Below are 7,490 nucleotides of genomic sequence, written 5' to 3'. Positions count from 1 at the left end.
ACCTCAGGTGATCCACCCACCTCGGTCTCCCAAAGTGCTGGGATTATAAGCGTGAGCCACCGAGCCTAGACTTTTTTTTTTTTTTTTTTTTGAGACAGAGTTTTGCTCTTGTTGCCCAGGCTGGAGTGCAGTGGCTCGATCTCAGCTCACCACAACCTCCGCTTCCCAGGTTCAAGCGATTCTCCCGCCTCAGCTCCCGAGTAGCTGGGATTACAGGCATGAGCCACCACGTCCAGCTAATTTTGTACTTTCAGTAGAGACGGGGTTTCATCATGTTGGTCAGGCTGGTCTGAACTCCCGACCTCAAGTGATCTGCTGCCTCAGCCTCCCAAAGTGCTGGGATTACAGGCATGAGCCACCGCACCCGGCTGATTCAAGTTTGTAATGGTGTGCTTGTTTGATTATTTAAGTAACGTCTGTCTCTTCATTCCCATCCTGCTTGCCTTTTTAATCCCAGAGCCAATTCATAGATTTGTAGCAAATATGCCTGCTATATAGTAAAAGTTTCATAAATATTTATTAAATAAATTAATGAACAAATAGAGTAATCATTTGAGCTCTTAAATATTTATTTTTTAATAGAGGGAGTAAGAAAGATTCCTATATTTTTCCCTCATCCTCAGTTCTGAGCAGTGAGGTCTTAGTCTGAAGATACTGGCCAATAGAAGACCTAAGAGAAGGCAGAGTGGACTCTGCTGAGAATTTGGCCACCAAGCAGTCATCTCCCTTAGAACTGTGCTCTCCAACATGGTAGCTATTAGCCACGTTGGCTACTTGAATTCAAACTATTTAGAATTTTAGCTTATCAGTCTTATCAACCACATTTCGCATGCTCACACATGGCCAGTAGCTACCATACTGAATAGAGCAAATAGAGAACATCCCCATTATCACAGGAAAATGTATTGAAGAGTGCTGCTCTGGAATAGAAAATACCCTCTTCGGCAGAGCATAGGATTCTCAGCAGGGTGACAGATGAGAGCCCATTTTCCCCTCTGCTTTCAAATCAGGAGATGGGGGAGAGACCCTGTATCTATTACTACATTTGTTTCTATCACATATAATTGTAGGTGCTGCAGCTGAAGGTGCTTTATTGCAAATAAAACCACTAAATGCTTCCAAATACAGGGTTGTTGTGAAGATTAAATTAGTTACAACCCATGTTCAGGCCCTTAGTTAGCTCTACAATAAATGTTAGCCATCTTGCAATACTCATCAGGTGAATGAAAAAAAAAAAGGAAATTTAAATTTAAAAAGTTGGACACGCCTGTAATCTCAGCACTTTGGAAGGCTAAGGTGGGAGGATTGCTTGAGCCCAGAAGTTTAAGGTCAGCCTGGGCAACACAGTGAGACCCCTGCCTATACAAAAATTTTTTTAAAAAATTAGCTGGGGCTGGGTGCAGTGGCTCACACCTGTAATCCCAAAACTTTGGGAGACCAAGGCGGGTGGATCATTTGAGGTCAGGAGTTCGAGGCCAACCTGGCCGACATGGTGAAACCCTGTCTCTACTAAAAGTAGCAAAAAAATTAGCCGGGCATAGTGGAGCACCTGTAATCCCAGCTACTTAGGAGGCAGAGGCAGGAGAATCGCTTGAACCCAGGAGGTGGAGGTTGCAGTGAGCTGAGATTACACCACTGCACTCCCGCCTGGGCAACAGCGTGAGACTGTGTCTCAAAAAAAAAAAAAAAAAAAAATTAGCGGGGCATGGTGGTGCATGCCTGTAGTCTACGCTACTCAGGCAGCTGAAGTGGGAGGATCACTTGGGCCAGGGAAGTCGAGGCTGCAGTGAGCTGTAATTGTGCCACTGCACTCCAGCCTGGGTGACAAAGCAAAGCTTTGTCTCAAAAAATAAATTAATTAAATAAATAAAAAATAAATAGATGGTAGCCACAATTGTTATTGGCTGAAAATCAAAGTGTTAAGTGCAGAACAGACTCTGGTGAAAATAATCTAACTTCTCTGAGCCTCAGGTTCCTCATCTGTAAAATGAGAATAGCTTTTTCTATCCTGGTAGGATTACATAGCACGTTTTGCAAAAAGGGGTTATCACAGTACCTAACATGCAGTAGGTTCCCCAAAACCGTTAGCTCTTCTTTTTTTTTTTTTGAGATAGAGTCTCACTCTGTTGCCCAGGCTGTGGTGCAGTGGTGCAATCTCGGCTCACTGCAATGTCCGCCTCCCAGGTTCAAGCAATTCTCCTGCCTCAGCCTCCCGAGTAGCTGGCGTTACAGATGCCTGCCAACATGCCCAGCTAATTTGTGTATTTTTAGTAGAGACGGAGTTTCACCATGTTGGCCAGGCCAGTCTCGAACTCCTGACCTCAGGTGATCCACCCAACTCAACCTCTCAAAGTGCTGAGATTACAGACGTGAGCCACCGTGCTTGGCCAATTCTTGTTGTTTTATTATTGGTGAATGCTATATCATATTTGACTTTCTCATGAATCACCTCAGAAATTGGATTCTGAGGTGATTAATGGAATGTTAAAACATTCCAGGTGTGTGTTTTAAGATGCACGGATGTGGCTAGTAGTGCTAACTTCCTGAAGCTTTCATTTGGTTTTGCTGACAGCTGGCAACCCAACCTGTAAGTCAAATTGTTGGCGTGAGTTAAATTTCCTTTAGTCCCACCCATATTTCTCAGTGCCCATTACTTCTCACTAGGCCAAGAAGTGCCTGGCAAATGCTATACGTCAGAATTCTGCTAAAAAGTGTTGTTCATCTTAAACAACTGAACTTCTAATTTTTCCGTTTGACCTTAACTAGGTTTCTCTAATGTCTCCTGTCAAATCTTCTGGCTCTGTTATCTTCCAAATTTTAGATTTGTTTCTGTAGAGCAACCAAATTCCAAACAGGATATGTATGTTTGTATTTGGAGGGTGGAGAGTGGGAAAAGAAGGAGGAAGGGAAATGATGTTTAATCTGATGTCAGATTAAAACCGAGAGAGAAAGTAGGGGTGGTAGAAGGGGACTCCTAATACTTACTGAAAATGCACCGTTTGCCAAATACTGTTTTAAGCACTTATTTTTTTCTTATGAACGTTCTTTTCCTCCTTTTTAAATTTTTAATTCAAATTAATATATGTACATAGCTAAAATGTTATTACATGTGCATGGTTTAAAATGTAATCGTAGTTAAACTGTTCAATTTTTTTTTTTTTTGAGACAGAGTCTCACTCTGTCGCCCAGGCTGAGTTCAGTGGCATGATCTTGGCTCACTGCAATCTCCACCTCCCAGGTTCAAGCAATTCTCCTGCCTCAGCCTCCCAAGTAGTTGGGATTACAGGCACAGGCCATCAAGCCCAGCTAATTTTTGTATTTTTATTAGCGACAGGGTTTCACCATGTTGGTCAGGCTGGTCTAGAACTCCTGACCTCAAGTGATAAGCCCGCCTCGGCCTCCGAAAGTGCTGGGATTATAGGCATGAGCCACCATGCCCAGCCAAACTGTTCAAATTTTAAATGTGTTTTTATCCAGAAAATATGAATGACAGTAAAGGTAAAAAAATCTAAAGATTATTTTTCACAAAAAGTTCTCTTTCTTTTAAAATATTCAAAATGATCTATCAAAACTCAATGGCAAATGAAGCTGTGGTTAGTCAGTCTGGGATTTTTAGTCAAAGATCTTTAAATAAAGCTGAACACATTATTAGCTGTTTACAAATTTGAATGAAGTTTTTGTTTTGTTTTGTTTTTGAGAAGGAGTTTCGCTCTTGTTGCCCAGGCTGGAGTGCAGTGGGATGATCTCGGCTCACCGCAACCTCTGCCTCCCTGGTTCAAGCGATTCTCCTGCCTCAGCCTCCCAAGTAGCTGGGATTATAGGCATGCGCCACCACACCCAGCTAATTTTTTTTGTATTTTTAGTAGAGACGGGGTTTCTCCATGGTAGTCAGGCTGGTCTCAAACCCTGACCTCAGGTGATTCGTCTGCCTCAGCCTCCCAAAGTGCTGGGATTACAGGCGTGAGCCACCGGGCCCCACCATGAAGGCTGTTTTCTAAGAATGTTTAGTCTTTGCATTCAATGTTCATCTATTTGCCAAAGAATCCATGTCATGCTTCCCATATGTAATATTTAGATCTCTATATATACAAATGTGAGGGTAAAATGAATTTATACTACGAAATGTTTCTCAGCCACTCTGTGCAATGTTAGTGAACACTGTGCTAATTCATGAGGATCTTCAGAACCGTGAATTGGAATACAAAGGGAAGCAAAAAAATCGGCTGCTTAGCACTCTGGGAAACAATACTTTGTTATGCAAGAATCTTTTGCATTCATGCTAAGAAGGACGATTTGACAAGTTAATTAATTTGTCTTTTCTCTTACCTAAGTACTCCTGCCACTCAAATTCTTTCTGCACTCCAAAGCCATGCCTCTTTCACCAAAAAAATTCTCAGCATTCCAATGCGGGTGCCTTTTGTTTTGAGGATCTGGGGCAAGGGATACGCTGGAAGTGCGTCTCCCCGGGGCTTGAAGATTGTTAGGCAGAAGGGTGAATGTCTAGGTTTACAAGGTCGCCCAGTCTAGAACTCATACCAGCTGACACTAACACCACCACCCCCATCTCACAACTCACACACCTTTTTTTTTTTTTTTTTTGAGACAGAGTCTCGCTCTGTCGCCCTGGCATAATCTCAGCTCACTGCAACCTCCCCCTCTCCAGCTCAAGGGATTCTCCTGCTTCAGCCCCTTGACTAGCTGGATTACAGGTGCCCGCCACCACGCCCGGCTAATTTTTTTTTGTATTTTTAGTAGAGGTGGGGTTTTGCCATGTTGATCAGGCTGGTCTGGAACTCTTGAACTCCAGTGATCCACCTGCCTAGGCCTCCTAAATTTCTGGGATTATAGGCGTGAGCCTCCACACCCGGCCTTATACATCTTTTTTTTTAGTGTTTATGACATGAGGAGCTCTCTAGACTATGCGACCCGGCATAGGATTCCTCTCGCCTGAGTTTAAGAGAGATCCCGCTTTAAAAAAAGAGTTAAGGCTGGGAGCGGTGGGTGGCTCAAGCCTGTAATCCCAGCACTTTGGGAGGCTGAGACGGGCGGATCATTTGAAATCAGGAGTTTGAGACCAGCTTGGCCAACATGATGAAATCTTGTCTCTACCAAAAATACAAAAAAATTAGGCGGGCATGGTGGCACACACCTGTAATCCCAGCTACTCAAGGGGCTGAGGCAGGAGAATCGCTTGAACCCTGAAGGTGGAGTTTGCAGTGAGCTGAGATCCTGCCGCTGCACTCCATCCTGGGCAACAGAGTAAGACTCTGTCTCAAACAAACAAACAAACAAAATAGAGTTAAAAGACTCGGCGCGGTGGCTCATGCCTGTAATCCCAGCACTTTGCGAGGCTGAGGAGTGTGGATCACTTGAGGTCAGCAGTTCGAGACCAGCCTGGCCATCATGGTGAACCTTCGTCTCTACTAAAAATACAAAAATTAGCTGGGTATGATGGCAGGTGCCTGTAGTCCCAACTACTCGGGAGGCTGAGGCAGGAGAATTGCTTAAACCCAGGAGGCAGAGGTTCCAGTGAGCCAAAATAGTGCCACAGCACTCCAGCTTGGGTGGCTGAATGAGACTCTGTCTCAAAAGAAAAAAAATAAGGGTTAAAGAACAATCATTAAAGGGATACAGTAATATTCTTTAAAAGCACTACAGTGAACTTACAGTAAAAACTGAGCTATACTGGCTGGGAGCCATGGCTCATGCCTATAATCCCAGCACTCTGGGAGGCCCAGGCTGGTGAATTATCTCAGGTCAGGAGTTCAAGACCAGCCTGGCCAAGATGGCGAAACCCTGTCTCTACTAAAAATACAAAAATTACCCAGGCGTGGTGGTAGGCACCTATAATCCCAGCTACTCGGGAGGCTGAGGCTGGAGAACCACTTGAACCCAGGAAGCAGAGGTTGCAGTGAGCCGGGAACACCCACTGCACTCTAGTCTGGGTGACAGAGCAGAACTCTGTCTCAAAAAAAAAAAAAAAAGAAAAGAAAAAAAATTGAGCTATGGGGTCAGAGTCGTGCTATAAGGCACTCCCTTTACTTCAAATATTTAACACTGATAGACAAAAAATAAAATATAAAGAGAAAATTAATAAGATATGGTGACTGTTGCCTCGTGCTATCTTCAGTAATTGGATGAGAAGCAGCAGGGCCCTAAATATAAAAGATGCGAGCAATAAAACTCAAATAACATGTAAGAGAATATCTCCACAACCATGGCTTAGGAACAGCATTTTTAAACAAGACGCAAAAGCACTACTATGAAATGGTAATTGTATTGATAAATCAGGCTTTAATAAAAGTAAGGGCTTCTGTTAATTAAAGGACACTATTTACAGAGTGAAAAGGCAGCCAAATATGGTAGCTTGTGCCTGTAGTGTCACAAAAAGACAGACAACCAATTTTAAATTGGGGAAAAGATCTGAACAGGCATTTAGTTCACAAAAGAGGTATTCAAAATGCCAATAAGCAAATGAAGTTTTAAAAAGCACTCAACATTATAATGTATTAGCCACAAATATATATCACCAAAACGGCAAAAACTAAAGAGATCGGTAATGCCAAAATTTGATTTGAGGATTTGCCCAGTCTTACTTTCTTTCTTCCTTTCTCTCTCTGTCTCTTTTTCTTTTCTTTTCTTTTCTTTTTTTTTTTTTGAGACAGAGTCTTGCTCTCTCACCCAGGCTGGAGTGCAGTGGTGCGATCTCAGCTCACTGCAACCTCCGCCTCCAGGGTTCAAGCAATTCCCCTGCCTCAGCCTCCTGAGTAGCTAACATTACAGGAGCCTGCCACTGTGCCCGGCTAATTTTTGTATTTTTAGTAGAGACAGGGTTTCAGCATGTTGGTCAGGCTGGTCTTGAACTCCTGACCTCAAGTGATCCGTCCGCCTCGGCCTCCCAAAGTGCTGGGATTACAGGAGCGAGCCACTGTGCCCGGCCACTTTCTTTTTGTCTTTGAGACAGTCTCCTTCTGTCACCCAGGCTGGAGTGCAGTGGTACAATCTTGGCTCATTGCAGCCTCTGCCTCCTGGGCTCAAGTGACTATCTGAGTAGCTGGGATTACAGGTGCATGCCACCATGCCCAGCTAATTTTTGTATTTTTAGTAGAGATGTGATTTCATCATATTGGTAAGGCTGGTCTCAAACTCCTGGCCTCAAGTGATCCATCTGCCTCGGCCTCCCAAAGTGCTGGGATTACAGGTGTAAGCCACCATGCCCAGCCAACACTGTCATTTTTGTACACTGGGGATAGGAGTTTAAACTGGTATGATCACTTAGCAAAACTAGAAGTATCTATTAAAGCTGTACTACATTTTTGCTATGATTCAGCAACCATACCCCTAGGTATATGCCCTGGAGGAATGAGTGCATATGACTACAAGAAGGCATTTAAGAATAGTCATAATGGTGGGCCGGGCATGGTGGCGCATGCCTATAATCCCAGCATTTTGGGAGGCCGAGGCGGGCCGATCACCTGAGGTCAGGAGTT

This window comes from Symphalangus syndactylus, chromosome 1 (assembly GCF_028878055.3).
Source record: "Symphalangus syndactylus isolate Jambi chromosome 1, NHGRI_mSymSyn1-v2.1_pri, whole genome shotgun sequence".
NCBI lineage: Eukaryota > Metazoa > Chordata > Mammalia > Primates > Hylobatidae > Symphalangus > Symphalangus syndactylus.
This window is presented reverse-complemented; position numbering follows the sequence as displayed.